Below are 16,429 nucleotides of genomic sequence, written 5' to 3'. Positions count from 1 at the left end.
ATACTCCATTGTTTTACAGAGACGTACACAGATCCATATCAGTTCTTTATTACTTCTCATTCTCCTTTCATTTAGATCCCTTTTTTCTTTAAAAAAAAAGTGGAAAAAAAAAAAGACAAGTGGTTTTAGATGTGTGGATTTTGGATGCTCACAGTGAGAGCTTTACTGATGATGGATAGCCAGACAATACAGCCCTTTAAAGGAGAAGGATTTTCAGACTGGGCACACAATTACTGTATTATGTAATACATCTATGTTCTCTGTGACCGTAGTGTGGCTCTAATAAAAAAAGCTATTTTTATGGGTCACAGGTGTAGTTTTATGTCACTTATGAGAACACTATGAAGTAAAGAAAATTTTCTGCAGGGATCCTGTTGAAAAATAAAAGCTCGCATATCAGGGATGACTTACTCCATGCTAAACACTAATCTGATATTAAAGGACAATGCAGTCAAACCCAGTATTACCTGCAGCCAATGCTTTTCAACGAATGTACTGGATTTCTGTTCCTAGTTCCTACAGGCATATGCAGAACAATACATCAAAATTCTCAATATTTAGATATTTAAGTGAAAAATGAAGTGCACCATAAAAATATACCACAAACTCTATAAAAAATTAACCTGATTTTTTAGGCCAATTGCTACCGTATACTCACAAATGACAAGTCACAACAGAAACCCTTGGTTTGAGTTTAGCTGTTTTCCCTTCTTTGGCGTTAAGCAGCATTCTTCTCCTCCAAAACTTACTGCTCACTGCCTTCACTGTCATTAAGAAAGACCAAAATCTTCACTGTACCAGCTTTCCCTGGCAGATAGAAGTTTGGAGAAGAGCTTTTGGGTCCATGTCAGAATCCTGTGGTCCTTGGCTGGCCTGACCTCAAACCAGCTGTAACATGGTGGGTTTTGCTAGGGTTTTCTTTCGGTTTTTTGAGTTTCTTTAAAGCTGAAACTTTGAAGCTCAAAATACTCAGAAGGAACAGAAAGAGAAACCTCATGCAAACAAATACCACTGATCTTTACGCAGCTTTGATCTCTTATATATCTATAGTGCCTTTCATCATGAAGAAGCCCAATAAGATTTATAAATTGCTTTCAAAGGGAAATATCTTATCCTCTGCACCACAATGTGCACACCACTGAAAACGAGTCTTCAGAGTAGAAAATGACCCATAGCATGATGTATATTAATAGGCAGTAGGGTGATAGTTAGCAAATATAGGAGAACACATTACTTGGTAGGATCCGTAGTATCAGAGAAAATACTTAGTAAAGGCCTCAGTTTTCGATGGCACATTTATCCAAACTGGAAAGAGAGGCATCTTTAAGGGACGCGTGGAACTGTAAGGGCAGCCTGTCAGTCCTGGTCACTACACACGGCCAGTTGGAGACTGTTTGCATCCCTGGAAGCTGCTACCCTGTAAAGGATTCCAAGAGGAAAAGACAGAGGGTCCCGGCAGTGTCTGCACCCATGAGCAGGCATGCGCAGATGCACTGCGTGACACCTGAATCCTCAGTTCACACTGGCGTGTGTGGGAGAGGACTGACCGGGCAGGCTGCTCCAGCCCTGTGCCTGTCTCAGCCTCGGGTCTCCCCAGCTTCCCATGCAGCAAACACCCCAATGCTCCTTGACCCTTTAAGACCCTGCAAGGCGGACAAGTATGTGTTAAGACAGACACAGAGATGAGCAGAGGAAAGAGTCTGATCACAGTGGGCAGAGCAGCCTTTCGTGAACCATTTCAAACTCTTGGGTGCAACAAAACCTCATGCTGGAGATGGCTCAGCAGGCTCTCAGTTATGCCAACCTATCTTCAGGACAGGGGCTTCTGTATCTCCCTTAAACATGCACTGGCATCCCACAAGATTTCTGCACAGAAAATTTTAGAGGCAAGTTTCTGTTCTCTCTCCGTATGTCTTGAAAATCCTGGCCTTAGTGAACCCAGCTGAAACAGCTCCCTCCTTTCCTTTAGCCAGGATCTTTGATTAACTGAGCCTTTGACTGTCTGAAAATTGCAGGCACCCTTGAAGACTTTGAGGTAATTGCAGTCTCTACTGTGTTTCAAAGCTAAGGCTTAGGTTACTAAGCCATCTCCATAATGTCTGATCAATGAAGTGATCAATTAGGAATGGGAAAATGAGTTACAGTACAGCAAGTGGAATGGCTAATGATCTAACACAAGAGAAGTCTTTTAATCTCTGGCTCACATGACTGCACGCCGACCCACTCCCCCACAAAGCTAGCAGGGTCCAGGAAAGTTGAAAATTACCATAAAAAAAGAGAACAAATGGATACTCGGTAAAAATCAATTAAAACTAGAGGCATTGTAAGGACCTGGAGTGGGCTCAGGAAAAACTCCAAATGTTTGTTTAATGGATATATGAGATTGTTTGCCCTAGTAACTGTGTCTCTGTTTGATATGTATGAGGCTTTGAATATTTTATAGCAGCGATGGCTGTGTTCACTTAAAGGCAGCTGCTTAAAAAAGAATTAAAATTCCGGAAAACACTTTGTCTTTCAACTCAGCATTATGTAATGTTTCAGGCTTGATACTCATCTTCTTTGAAGGCTTTTCCTACTGGTAACATCAGAAGTGTCACCCAGGAAAGATGCTTCATCTAAAAAAAAAAAAAGTGTTGTTAGGTCTTTTTGGTTTTGTTTTCTTTCTTTTTTTTTTTTTTTTCATTTTTTTTTATATTCCACTGACAGATAATGAGTGTTAATGCTTCATCTGAAACAAAAAATGATAGCTGAATTGGAAGAGTGCTAGAGAGGAGGGCACTGGGGAACACATTTGTGAGCCATCACACAAATTCTCAGAGAAACCCAGGCAGAAATTCAGAACATCATATCTTAATAGATCATAATGTACTCCAGAAAGAGTAGAGATAATGTATCCTAATGTATTCAATATTTGCCTTTGATGTAAGCTTAAGCATTATTCCATATGTTTTACTCCACTACTAAATTAATTTTGGTTGGAAACCATCACACATTAATTATCAAATATGACTAAGCTCCAGCTCACTTGTTTTCCTAGGTTATTTGATGTCTGCTATGAGACGGTTACATTGCAGAATTTTGTTTATAATAGCTGTGGCTAACATGTTAACAGTGACTCTGCCAGATTTGCTAGCTGTCAGGCACAAATACAGCTCAGCTGTCCATGGAGGAGACTCTATAGGAAGGGAACGACCTGAGCCTCATCAGGCACTTCGCACATCCACAAGGTCTTCTTTAAAACAAAACAGCATAAATCAAAATCTGTTTTTACAGAGAAAGAATCAACCCATTTGGACCAAACGTTTTATATATTGCAGGGCGATTACTGCAAGCGAACCCTTGAATAAAGAAGGCAGAAGTTCATTTTTTAAAGTGTGCTCGGTACTACAGACCGCTTCCTGACCTAATGCTTTGGTTTTGAACAGCTTTTATGTGAATTTTCAAGAACGTTTTCAATAATGGATGTGCCATAATTACAGCCTGTGTTTCTTATGAGAGGGGGTTTTACTATTCAGATCTTGTCATTTTAAGATCAAAAGATTTCTATTTCAGAACTGTCTTCCTTGCTGAGCTCTAGACAGACAGAATACTTCGTGAGTTGCCAGATCCTTAGCTGTTGTAAGCTCTGTTACAGTTAAACTAAAGACATGTTCCTGAAAAATCCTTTATCACACAAATAGCTTATTGCAGTATTATCCACACCTCTTGAATAGAGAGGCCCACATTCCCTCTGAAAAAATCTAAGGACTGTCTTGTGTGAGTGATACCAGAGGGGAAAAAATTATGCTTCAGATTTTTTAAAGCTTTGTTGATTCATCATGATAAAGTAACAGTCCTATCAAAAACTAAAGGTTCATAAATCTAGACCCTGTTGTATGAAAAACAATTCATCCTATCTGCCTCACCAGTCAGATGTGGAGAGCTTGCCCCTACTCACAGGCAGGGGAGGCAGTGCTCAGAGAGTGAGGAGGTCATATTCACAGCTAGTATTTGGCTGTTGAAATTCAAGGTTAAATGACAAAAGCAGTCCAAGCACAATAATGGCAAAAATCACACAAACTGCAAAAACTTCGGCCCAAATATTTCCAAGGGCAAAATCTCTCAAGAAAGATGATATTGCTATTATGTGTCACTTCAAATGTTGTTAAGAAAACAGATTGCTTCCAAGTTTGACAGAATATAGGGTTTGGGTTAGAACGGAGATGTATTCGTTCTACTTATGACCTGTCTCTGGTGATGTGCCAACCTTGAACGATTTGCTTATTCCTATTGAAACTCCTGCTAGCTTCACTTGAGGCTTTACTGTGACATTCATTTAAGGGGATACTGCTGCAGGAAAAAGTAGCCCATAAGCCTCTCTTCCTGCAGCCACATCCTTTGACATCCCCTCAGCTGAGCAAGCAGCATTGATTGTGCAGCTGAGTGACAGTGCAAATCAGGAGTAGATTCAAGCCAAAAGAAAATTTCTCCCAGAAGGATTATTTCCCAGCTGCTATAGTTCCCTGACCTAGTGCATCACAGTTCCTCAGCTTCTGCTGGCACAGTGCACAAGGTAAGGAAGGAATGGGGACTATTTCTGAGCAGCAATGAAATGACAAGCAAACCATGATCTTGGTGGAGATAGATCTGGAGCCTTCGATTGTAAAAATCATGACCTTAATGAACATGAAAACCCATTAACAGTTCTGCGTGGTTACTTTCACATTGAGCTGAATTCTGTAGGCTTTACACTCTTTTTACCAAAACTTCTGCAGTCAGTGAAATCTCACCAGCAGACAAGCAAAGCTTGGTCCACTGATACACAAAGCTTTAGAAGAAGGGTGATTGGCAAAGAAGGGGGAAAGACATGGCAATGGCAGAGGTACAACAAATAGTTTTTATAAAATCTTGAAAAATAAATACGACCAAAGTATTATGTAATGAACACTAGAATCTCATCTTGTAAGACAATGTTTGGAATTAACTTTAACTTCTTTTTTTTTTTTTTTTTTTTTTTTTTAATTATCCTGCTGGCCATCTGTTATGATTATTCCACTTCACATTTAAAAAGCCTTCTCATCCGTAGCAGATGTTCAGTTTTTCTACATGTATGTTTTGTACTTCCTCTCAACTATACTAATGGGCTTTGTACTCTCAGAACTACAAGTTTGCTTATATTGCCTCCACAGTGACTGTAACACCCTCTTAAAAGTTGAATAGAAAGCTCTTGATGACTCCTTACTTTTACAAAATGGTATTCAAACATCCTCACAAAACAGCCTTTGCGGTCATCCCTAGTGGGCAGGGGAGTCCCTATTCATTCTGAAATACGAAGTTGAAAGCCTCAATTAGCTTTACTCTAACTCCTGTTTGCCACTAAAGAAATGACTTGTCTGTTCACATGGTAAGGAGAAATTTGAGCATAGGATATGTATCTGATACTCCTTGCATTTGGATGAAATATTAATAGTTTTTCTGCTGTTTTGTGTTGTGTACCAGAAGTCAATGTGCATGATTAATGGTGAAAGAAGTAAGGGAAGTATCACAGAATGCCATTTTCCACCCTGCCAGTCCAGTGAACATAAAGGATGCATGCCTCCCATATGACAGGTAGAGGTATGAAAGGTCAAACATTTGTATGGCATATATTACAGTGTAACGGCTTCCTGACATTCAAAAGTTTTTTAAGTTTTCTAAAAGAGGCATGTACCTGTTTCCTCTAATATATCTGTTAGCATTTTCTCTTCTCCACCTCTAAATGAACTCCGATTTTATAAAATAATGATACAGTTAGGGTGGGTGTTAGAAGAATTAGAGGTAGAAATAGCAGAGGAAAGAAGAAATGGATGTTTGCAATGGGTGGAGAACATGGATTAAATGAAGACCCGAGTAAAATGGAACTCTTTAGAAAGGCAGCAGGTAAATGTGAGAGATGATTAGACTAAGGTCACTATCTCTTCCTGAAGACCCATGGACATACTAAAAGGAAAGGTGTGCAGAGGTTGCTGTTTCATGCAACACTGCCTGGTCAGAGACGTTATGTTCAAGAGCACAGCTACATATGTGGTAGTCAGTTATTAGGCAACGCTGCAGATTTCTGAAGAATACTGTGTCTTTGGAAGGAATATTCCAGGGGAGAAATTTGAACCCAGCCCCAGAGGCATTACATTCTTCCATCATTGCTGTCTAGCAAGTTTCTTCAAAACAACTTTCTTCCAGCCATTTGCGTATTTTAGTTTCCTTATCTTTGTAGATGTGTCCTTCTGCTTTCTCAAATAGACTTTGTTTCAATTTTCTCAATAGCTAAAGTAGCACAGCCTAAAACAAGGCTGGCATGATGCAAGCTCCCCCCGCCCTCCCTACTTGTTGGAGGGTTTCAGCCTCCCCACTTATTTCTGGATCTGTTTTTATCCCTCCTGCCACTCCCAGCAGGGGCACAAGGGAGGTCTGCAACCTGTGCAGAGCTGGGCTGAACACTCTGAGAGAAGTGATGAGGAGAGCAATTTTAGCCATGAATATCCTAATGAAGCTCCTGTGCTGACCTTACACACTTCTGATTAAGCAAATATGCAAATGTAAAGCAGCTCAGAGCTGGATTAGCATTCAAAGATTTTTAAAAAGCTACTGTGGCTACACGCAGAGTGACCTTTAGGCCTGCTCCAATCTGCTAGAATGCAGATGAGGAAAAAGAAAGACATTATAAAGACAGACTCCATCTTTTTCATATCTTGCAGCTACCATAAAATGGGCCACAGGAGGAAATGAATATCCAGACCAAGATTGTACAGCTGATTTGGTTACAGGGCAAGAGATTTTTCTGCATCATACCTGGGGACGTCTCTTCCAGTACCATCCAAAACCAAAAAGTTAGCTCAACAGTTGGTTTGATCATAATCCTGCAGGTTTTGTTCTTTAAAAAATGAAAAAGAAAAGCTGGTAAATAAGGATCCAAATCTGGGTCCCAACGGTGCTACCAAGACTCAGGGTGGATCAGGAAATCCAGGGGAAGTAGGAGATGTATTTCAGAGTAACAGGAGAGCTATTCTAGGCAACTCTCAGGAATCTGTTCTTTTTATAAAGTGACTGTTAGGAGCAAACCCTTCAATTCCAATTAATTAGAAAAATCTTTTTTAATTAGGAGCTACTCCATTGGCACTGTCATGTGCTGTGGTGTATATCACAATCCAATGGCCTGAGCTGTGGTTTTTAGACTCAATATCAAGATCCATAGAAGCCTGAATCTCATCTTACTAAGAGGATGGAAAACTACAGTATGAAAAAACATGGGAAAGGAGAGATTAAGAAATACTGTGCTGGGTTTAAATGTTAGAACCATCTTTTTCTCAGCAAGCTTTCATGGCCATTTACAGTCAACTGCTACACTACAAATATACATCCTATTTCAAGGAACACAGCAGTGGAAGAAACCTCCTGGGTTCTCAAGAACCTGTGACTGCAAGGACCACATTTTATTCTTCACTTCACAAATCAGGTATTTAGTTGTTGCTGTTCTCGCTAAATCCACTGAAAGCCTTTTCCAGAATGGGCTTCCCTCATGACTGGGAATTATCTTCTAATTTGCCTTTCACCCATTTGTTCTGACTTTGTCTAATTGCTTCCCAAGGCCTATTCTGTATCAATGTATTTATTTGCTTTTACTAAAACTACTGCTTGAAAAGATATTTTAACAAATAAAAATAATGAAGCAGGAGGATACTATAAGCTAGATGAGATCCTCTACCGGTATAAACTGATTTGACTTAAATGCTGATGTGTGTTTCCTGGGAATCTAAAATAAATGGTAAATGTGTTTGTTTTCAGGTTAGACATGAAAACAAATGTCTGTGCTAAAGGGCTATGAATATATCCATAGTAAACATATATGTAACTATGCTTTGAGGTAACATTTCTGCCATTTTTTCTCAGAACGCATTAAAAAGAAAAACCAAACATTGAAAAAAAGAAGTTTTCCTATTCTGATTTTCTCTAATATTTTGTTAAAAACACTTCTCCACTCTTGGTCACATTATATCCCTGTGTCTTAATGTAGCATGCCAATTACTGTTTATTTCTGCGTCAATCAACTACATATTTCTAAATTTTGAAGGTATGGTGGAATATATTTGTTTACCCACTGCATACTTGATGTTCCAGAATACATTTATGCAATTGGCAACAAAGCGTTATAATACATTGTTTTATTTTCTTGCTTTGGAGGTACAAAATAAGTATCATCAAAACTTACTGTGGCTCAAAATACTATGAAATGTTCACAATAACTTGTTCATGTTACATCTAAAAGGCCGAAAATCTTATTTTATGACTTAGGAGCAATCGCTCAAAGGTTTTAAATCTACTGATTCTTTGCACATGCTAGTCATTTTGGAAAGGTTCGAGTACTTATTTGCCAATACTTTAATAAATCAAAGGAAAGTAAAAACTTTGGCAAAGACGAGACCAAAAATATTCAAAACCAATAACATGAAGCTATAAGGGGAAGTACACATCATTCAGTTTCTAATGATGATAGAGCACATTTTTCCTGTGGTTTAATCTCCATCAGGTTTTATTTAAAACTCAAAGAATAAAAATTTAATGCCATTTTAAAATTACAGGCTTCATAGGGGCTCTGAGGCAAACTCTGAAATAGTGCAGGCTGATTCAAAACCAGATCTGAGTTCTGCAAGAAAGCTGTCTGCTCTGTGCTTATCATAAAATATGAAACTGAATTTTGTACCTTTAAATGTAATGAGTCTTCATACAGTAAATATCTTTCTTTATTTATGCCCTGTATGAGAAGTACATATTGCAGCAATGGGATAAATATGGCTTGATTGTGATATGAGCCCTTCTGCTTATGAAGTCTGCAAACCAGAATCAAACACTTCTTTGTGAAAACAGCCTACACTTTAAGAAAGAAAGAAAATCAACAGAGCCTTATGAGATATAATTGGGATCAATAGAAATTACTGTAATTCTGAGATATGTTCTATAGGTTTTAAAGCCATCCTTTAGTATTCTGTACTAAAGGCATAATTATACATTTAATTATAGCAGATGGCACAAGAAACCTCTAAAAGTATCATTCGTTAATATATTCTGCTGGGCTTATCCATCAAGGTAGTGCAAATTGGCATAAATTATACTTTCTTTTGGCTCTTTGGCATGTTGATTGCATTGCGTTACATTCTCTCCAGGCTCTATTCTTATTCTCTGAACTATGACTAAGAAGTCGTCTTGCTTAAACTTAGTTCAGGGACAGTGAAATCTTTGAATGCCAGAGCTAGAAATTCCAATGGTTGGTACAATATTATATGCAAGTCCATTCAGCTCATTTTCCTCCTGAACTAGACAGTCACCCTGGAAGGGATAGGTTGCCAAGAAGACAGACTTAACAGAAAGAATGAAAATTAGAAGTGGAATTAGATCCAAGCAGATCCTTCCCACACAAGTAAAGAAAGATGCAGGAAAGTCAGCATTTGGATCAGCTTCTTCTGATGGTGTAGGGCTGAGACGAAGGTAAGAAGTTCTATGTACAGTGTCACCACCATGTTGTGGTTCTTCTCGCAGGCACAGGGAAAGCTCACTTGTTAGGACAAAACTCAGGTAGCCATCAAATTTAGGCTGAGGTTTTGAGAACGGTGTGGTATGCTTTATTCACCCAACAGCCATGTGCCTGTAGCCTTGTGTGTTTGCAGACAAGTAACTAAACTTGCCGTTACAAGGGAAAAGAGGAATGCACTTGAACTGCAGAAACCTGCATGAGAGGTAACCACGTCTTGCTTTGTTCTTAGAGCCTTGCAAGGAACTCAGAGACACCTCTCAGATGTCACAGCTTCCAGGGGGAGGGCACACAGGGCAACACTGCACCTGGCATTCAGAGCAAGCAAACCTGTGAATCAGGACTGTAAATCCAGGCCGTTGTCACCTCCAGTTAGCCCGGAAAAAGTTACTAAGGAGTAACGCTGACGACAATGAAGCTGTAAGGTACCGGTTGTCCAGCAGAGGGTAGCGTTCGTATATGGAAAAGTGATGGCACCTCGCACTAGTGCTTTCTGCTACATCTTTTACAAAACCCGGGGATCTCAGCTTTTTCCCTTGTTAGCTAAATGAACTAATCATCCGATCCTGAACGCTTGATAAAATATGGAAAAGTATTCTATTAAAAACATTAAGGCAGAATTTAAGATTATGTATTTAAATTAAAATTATCAGCAATGAAATAATTGAGATTCCAGAAGCAAAGTTGACTTGAACTCTCTCCATATCTTGCATTCTGCATATTTTACAACACAGAGAGTATTATAACATTGATTACTGTGATGATTAAATATAGACAGTTTAGGAATGGCTAAATCAATCAATCCCCATCAGGGAATGGGACTTCAGTTCAGAAGGTGTTGAACACATGTGTATCTGGGTATATATAAAATCAATGAGGCAATGAGTGTTTCAGCAGACACAGACCTGAGCAGCTTTATGTACTTGGCTTTTAAAAAGTAAAATGGGGAAACAATCTATGCAAAAGCAGCTAAAATAATATTATTCCTGGAGTCTAATTTTTTCCATTTTTTAACTTTGCAGCTTCGTTTTTTCAGTAATCTAATCTAGTTGCATTAATATAGGGTACCTGCAAGAAATTTACCTGTGTTGAGAGGCTGAGTCACACTGGAGCTACTCTGCTTATCTGTGACATTCCCTCCTTCTAGCTTCCAGCTGTCCCTTTGTCTGAATTTATGTCTTTACAATGTGATATTGGTTAACTTTACAAACAGGGCAGTGCCATTCACTATAAAGATGCTGGAAGACAGGGAAGTGGCTTAGATGTTCCAGTCACAACACAGAGATGATTCATCTACAAGGCTGCTACCCTCGCCAAGAAGATGACAACGGTGATTAGGAGATCAAGAGTGAGTTTGGGAAGGCATGCTATGTAAACAGAAGTTAAAGGGACTTTTGGAAGCAACAGCCATGTTTTAAGATGCAGAATTAACCTCTGGACTTCCAGAGTGCACCCATAACTGTGTGAGACATGCCTGCTTTTCACAGCTGTAATTCATGGTAAAGGGTAGAAACTGACAACAAATTTGTGAATTTTACATATGGTTTTGTGACGCTATCAGATTTACTGATCTTGTGGGTTTTGGCATACTGCAAATCCATGATAAAACATGCAAACTGTGGAAATGAGAATGTATAATAATATATATTTCTGCCCTGTGTCTTTTTGATAAAAAATATATTGGCATGAAAAACCCTCAAAAATTCAATTGCTTGTGTAAGCAACCCTTCAGTGTTTAGAAAAATAAAGGTCTACACTCTTCTAAGTTTATTTGAAAATCGTTCCTGAGGAAAAAAAAAAAAATCTGTTGAAAAACTAGGGTTTAATAGTGAGTCAGTGATATTTTGTTCCTAATCCTGCAACACTGTTTTCGTGTGATAAAAATACTGTTGATTTCAATGTGAAGAGTAACATACAAGGCTTTGCAAATCCAGGGCCTGAGGATGTATGGAAAGGGAAAAATAGAAGTTAATTGAAAAGAAAACAGATGTTAAAGATGGGCAATAAAAACATGCAGAAAGAAAAAGAATAAAGCAAAGTACTAAAAATTGGAGGAACAAAAAGATGTCATGAAAAAAGAAGACAAAGATTGACTTTATATGTTGTGAAATTTAGACATTCTTCGTCAATACATCTATGTAACTCAAAAAACCACATGCATTTCATTGCATTTTTGTGTTGAAAATGGTTATGTTTTAAGTGTGTAGTATTTGTAATCTAACAATCTAAGTAAAACACTGCCTATTTGCTTCTTTCATACTCCAATGCTTCCTCTTTTTAGTTCTTACTTTTCCTTGCACAAGAACTCCCATTTTAAAAAAAAATACACGCTCAAATGTCAGCTTTTTCAAACCTGCAGGTGCACCTGCACCCCTAAACATTAATCTGATTTGTTCCAATAAAAATAATACTTGAAATCTTGCCCTGAATACACCAAAACACCCAAGTGATCCAACATGACCTCCATCTTTCCTCATACTGCAATTCAAAGTTTCTTGTGCTTTCCCTAGGCCTTCCAGCTGCCATCCCACACTGACACTCGGCTTCTTACAAACCTACTTCCAGCCTGTTCTTTATCCTTCTTTTCAGACTCTCTGGGGCTCCCCATCCCAGACTCTTCTCAACCACCTTCCAGTGCAAGGGGTACAAATATTCTCTCTTGCCTTGTGCTTCTCCTGTTCCCAAACCACTTCACCTCTTCTGTCACCTCCTTTGTCTAGCACACTTGGAGTATAAGTTCTCAGAGGCTTAGTGTATTTTCTTACTTACTAACCTGTACAGCATTGAGCAAAGTGATATCTGGCTCCTTGGTTAAGGTTCCTAGATATTATGATGATAGTACCAATGGGAAAATGTCGAAAATTTTTTTCAGAATCTACAATTAGTTAAGGATGAATATGTTCATCCTTATAAGTGATACGTTGATTCATATAAGTGCTGTAGTCACATAAATTAGGCTAAATCACTTGAGTAAAGTTATATTTAAATATTTGTAGGACTGCAGTTATACTTCCACTGAGAACTCTACTTTCAACAAATATTACCAACACCTACATGTTTCTACAGGGAAAAACTTTTAACTAAATATACAATCTGCTATAGATAATAGAGATGATAATGCTACCAATCTACAATTCTGAGGCAACTAAGGAAAAAAACATCTGAAAGAAAAATATTCAGTTACCCCCCCACACTCATAAAGCAATACAAAGCTCAAGAATCCAGACAATGCAAATGAAAAAGCAATGTTGCAATTGGTATTCTGGGTGAGACTGCCTACACATCCCTACTGCAGAAAACTCCACAGATATTTGATAAGCTTTCCACACAAAAGTTCTATCCAATTTTTTGCTAGGTGGAGAATGGTTTAAACCTGGAAGCACAACTCCCTTTAAGAGGCAGGAGTAATAAAGTATAAAACAAAACTAAGCCACCCCAGTACAGACGCAGGAGAGGAGAGAGAGGAGAGGAGAGGAGAGGAGAGGAGAGGAGAGGAGAGGAGAGGAGAGGAGAGGAGAGGAGAGGAGAGGAGAGGAGAGGAGAGGAGAGGAGAGGAGAGGAGAGGAGAGGAGAGGAGAGGAGAGGAGAGGAGAGGAGAGGAGAGGAGAGGAGAGGAGAGGAGAGGAGAGGGACAAACTCTTTTGATAAACTTATTCATTTTTCTTTGCAGAAAACCTTGCAAGAAATACAGGATCTTGTGCTGTCCACAGAGGCTCAATACCTAGTGAAGGACATGGCTTTATTGATATCTTGTTTTTCTTTTCACCTCAGTAATGGCAGAGATTGTATCAGAAAGTTTGAAAAGCAAAATAGAGGTTAGATCCATTTTCGATACTCTAAATTAAAAGAATAAATGAATCACCCAACTGTAGTTAATGGGCAATTAACATAATTCTGGTCCGGTGTAGCTGAAAGATAATGAAAAAGCTGATTGCAAATGAACCAGCAGTAATGTGGGAGGTCATAATAGTCCCATAACTCTGAATGAGAAACCAATTTCTCCTCTAACGCTAGATGCTTTGATTGGTGAAGGGCTTTATCATACTACGAAATTTGCCCGTGATAGTACGAGACATAAAAAAAAAAGGTTCTGCTGTGTACAGGGTGGATGGCTTACAGAACAGGTACCCTGAGCAACTGCATGAGTCTATACTAGCTATCATAAACTAGAGGGTAATTAGGAGTGCAGTGGTGGATAGAGAGGAGAGAAACATATATCTGAGTAATGAGTTCACAACTGTACTACAGCAGGGCAACAACCCACTAGGGGAAATGCAGCAGGGTGTCAGGCTCTGTTCCAGCCTGGAGACAGGATGTGCTGATGCCCTCTTGGCCCACCTCCTGGAGACAGCATAATCTCTTCTTTGTGCTCAATTTGTTCTTAGTTAAGGAAGGGGTAATGGGGTGGGATGAATTCCACCCACAATGCTTTTCTCTTCTCTACACTTACCATCTATGTCCTGATCCTATTAAAACTTAAGATCTTGTTCAGCAAACTGTCATCATATAAAGTAAATTACATTTAATGCTAGTGGTAATGCTCGCAAAATCAAGAGAACAATTGTGTCTGGGGCAAGGACTGCCTCTTTCCCTAGAATTTTAAGTAAATCTAAATTTAGCCCTTTTGTGGCTTTTGAGGAGAAGAAAAAGGTAATCATGTTAGAACACTGTAAAGGTAAATGAATCTATGTCCTTGCAGCAGATGGCACATTAACAGGGTGCAGACGCACAGAAAAAAAAAAAAAAGAACTAAACCTCCAAACTGTACTTTTTTTCCTTGGTATTTTTTCATCACTGTTCCTATGTCTTTTCTACCAGGTTGAATAAAATCGTGGTAGATTTAACAGGGAGGACTTAATCTTAGAGCTAAACTTATATCATGACAAATCAATACATTATTGCTGCATAATGCAAAATGGAAAAAGTAAATAGATGAAGTGAGAGAATAGATGAAGTGAGAGTGCTTAATACTCAGAAATATTTAGCATAACACTCGGGGTGCATATATTACAAACAACCTCTTTAGATTTAGATAGATTTTTACATCACCTTTTGCACCACTGTCCTATTACTAAACTGAGTGCTAACAGAAGTTACTATATCACTAAGTCATGTGAGATTACTTCATCTTCTTGATGTATAGGGGTGCATGCAATTCTCACATGGGATCACCAATGCATATGAGCCCCAGCAGTGAGTGCTGCAGTAGATACCCGTAGTTCCTTCACCCCGACTAGAATATTCAACTTTGTGCTGTCCGTAATGTAGTTCATGTGTTCAACATCAAAAAAGAATATATGCCAAGTAATGTACTACTAGCCCTCCCACCCAACCACCCAAATAAACACCTCTCAGATTGAGTTTAAAGAAATATTTGTTGGAATAACTCTGAATACAATGTATTTGTCTACTGACAAAATTAGTAATAGCCTGAGAAGATAATAACTTAAATCTACTTGGGAAAGTCAACATGATTTTTACAATGGAGAATCTTGTCTTCCAAATTTTACTAGAGTTCTCTAAGACATCAACATGTACGTGGATGATGTTAATTCAGTTGACATATCTACTTGGATTTCCAAAGGTCTTCTAAAAAAACCTTCACAGAAAGTTTTAAGAAAGTTGAGTAGAGATGGGATAAAGGGAAAGGTCCCTGCATGGATAAGCAACTGGTAAAATGAAAGGACAAAGAGAGGAAAAATGGACGGATAGTTTTTGCAACAGAGTGTGTTCCATTCTTAGAGTTCCTTGGATAGCAAATGTATTTATAAATTGTTTGGGAAAGTAGGCGAGTAGTGAGTTCAGGAAGTTTATGATACAGAGTTATTCAAGACAACAAGGACAAGCAGTGACCAAAAAAATCCTACAGAGGAACCTTATAAGGCTGAGTGGCTGGGCCATTAAATGACAAATGACATTCACTGTAGATAAATGAAAAGCAATGCACATGGGAAAAACAATTCTAACTCCACATATTAATATGATTGAGTTGATCATTACTCTTTAGGAGATAGATCTGGGGTTATGATAGGTAGTCCTATGAAAATGTCAACCTGATGCTTAATAGCAGTCAAGATGGCAAGTCAACTATTAGAAAGTATTAGGACACAAATGGCGAACAGACCAGAGAACATCACTGTGCTGCTGCAGAAAACCATCATTCAACTCCACCTTGAATAATGCATGCCGAAAACTGTCTGGTCCCCCTTCTTTCAAAAAGAATACAGGTAAACCAGAAAGTTTCAGAAGAAAGCAACAAAGATGATTGAAGCTGCAGAGCAGCCTTCAGCCTTCATATTAAGAAAAGCTACTCAGCAACTACAACAGGAGATATCAACACACTTTGTCCTGGAAAAATGATGACCTGTAAGAACATGATAGAAGTCTGAGAGATCATGAACACAACAAAGAGGATGGATCTTGACTCTTTGCACATGAGAACCAGGAAACATCAAACAAAGATAATATGAACCACATTTAAAACAAACACAAGTGCTGCTTTGTATGGTGTGTGGTAAACCCGTGAATATCATTGCCTTATGACACTGTGGATACATGGACTGTAAGGAGAAACTAGACTAGTAGATCAATCATCTGTTGCGAGTTACCAACTGCATCTCTTCAGGATTAATATAGCTGGAGTCTGAGAGAGCAGCAAGAGCAAGTATCACATGGAGACAGGTGTTAGGCTAGATGGGCCTTTGGTCTTACTAGTAATGGCTCTTAATATGATCTTACATTCTTCTAACAGTTTACTGCATCTGGGATATTAAAAATGTGGTTGACTGACTATGATGAGGGAGGAAAGATGAGAGAATGAATAACACACGTTATGCAATTCAGACAAATAGTAGGTATCTAACACTTCATGTCAATACCGATTAAGGA

The sequence above is a fragment of the Streptopelia decaocto genome (assembly GCF_964273445.1).
Source record: "Streptopelia decaocto genome assembly, chromosome: 3".
NCBI lineage: Eukaryota > Metazoa > Chordata > Aves > Columbiformes > Columbidae > Streptopelia > Streptopelia decaocto.
This window is presented reverse-complemented; position numbering follows the sequence as displayed.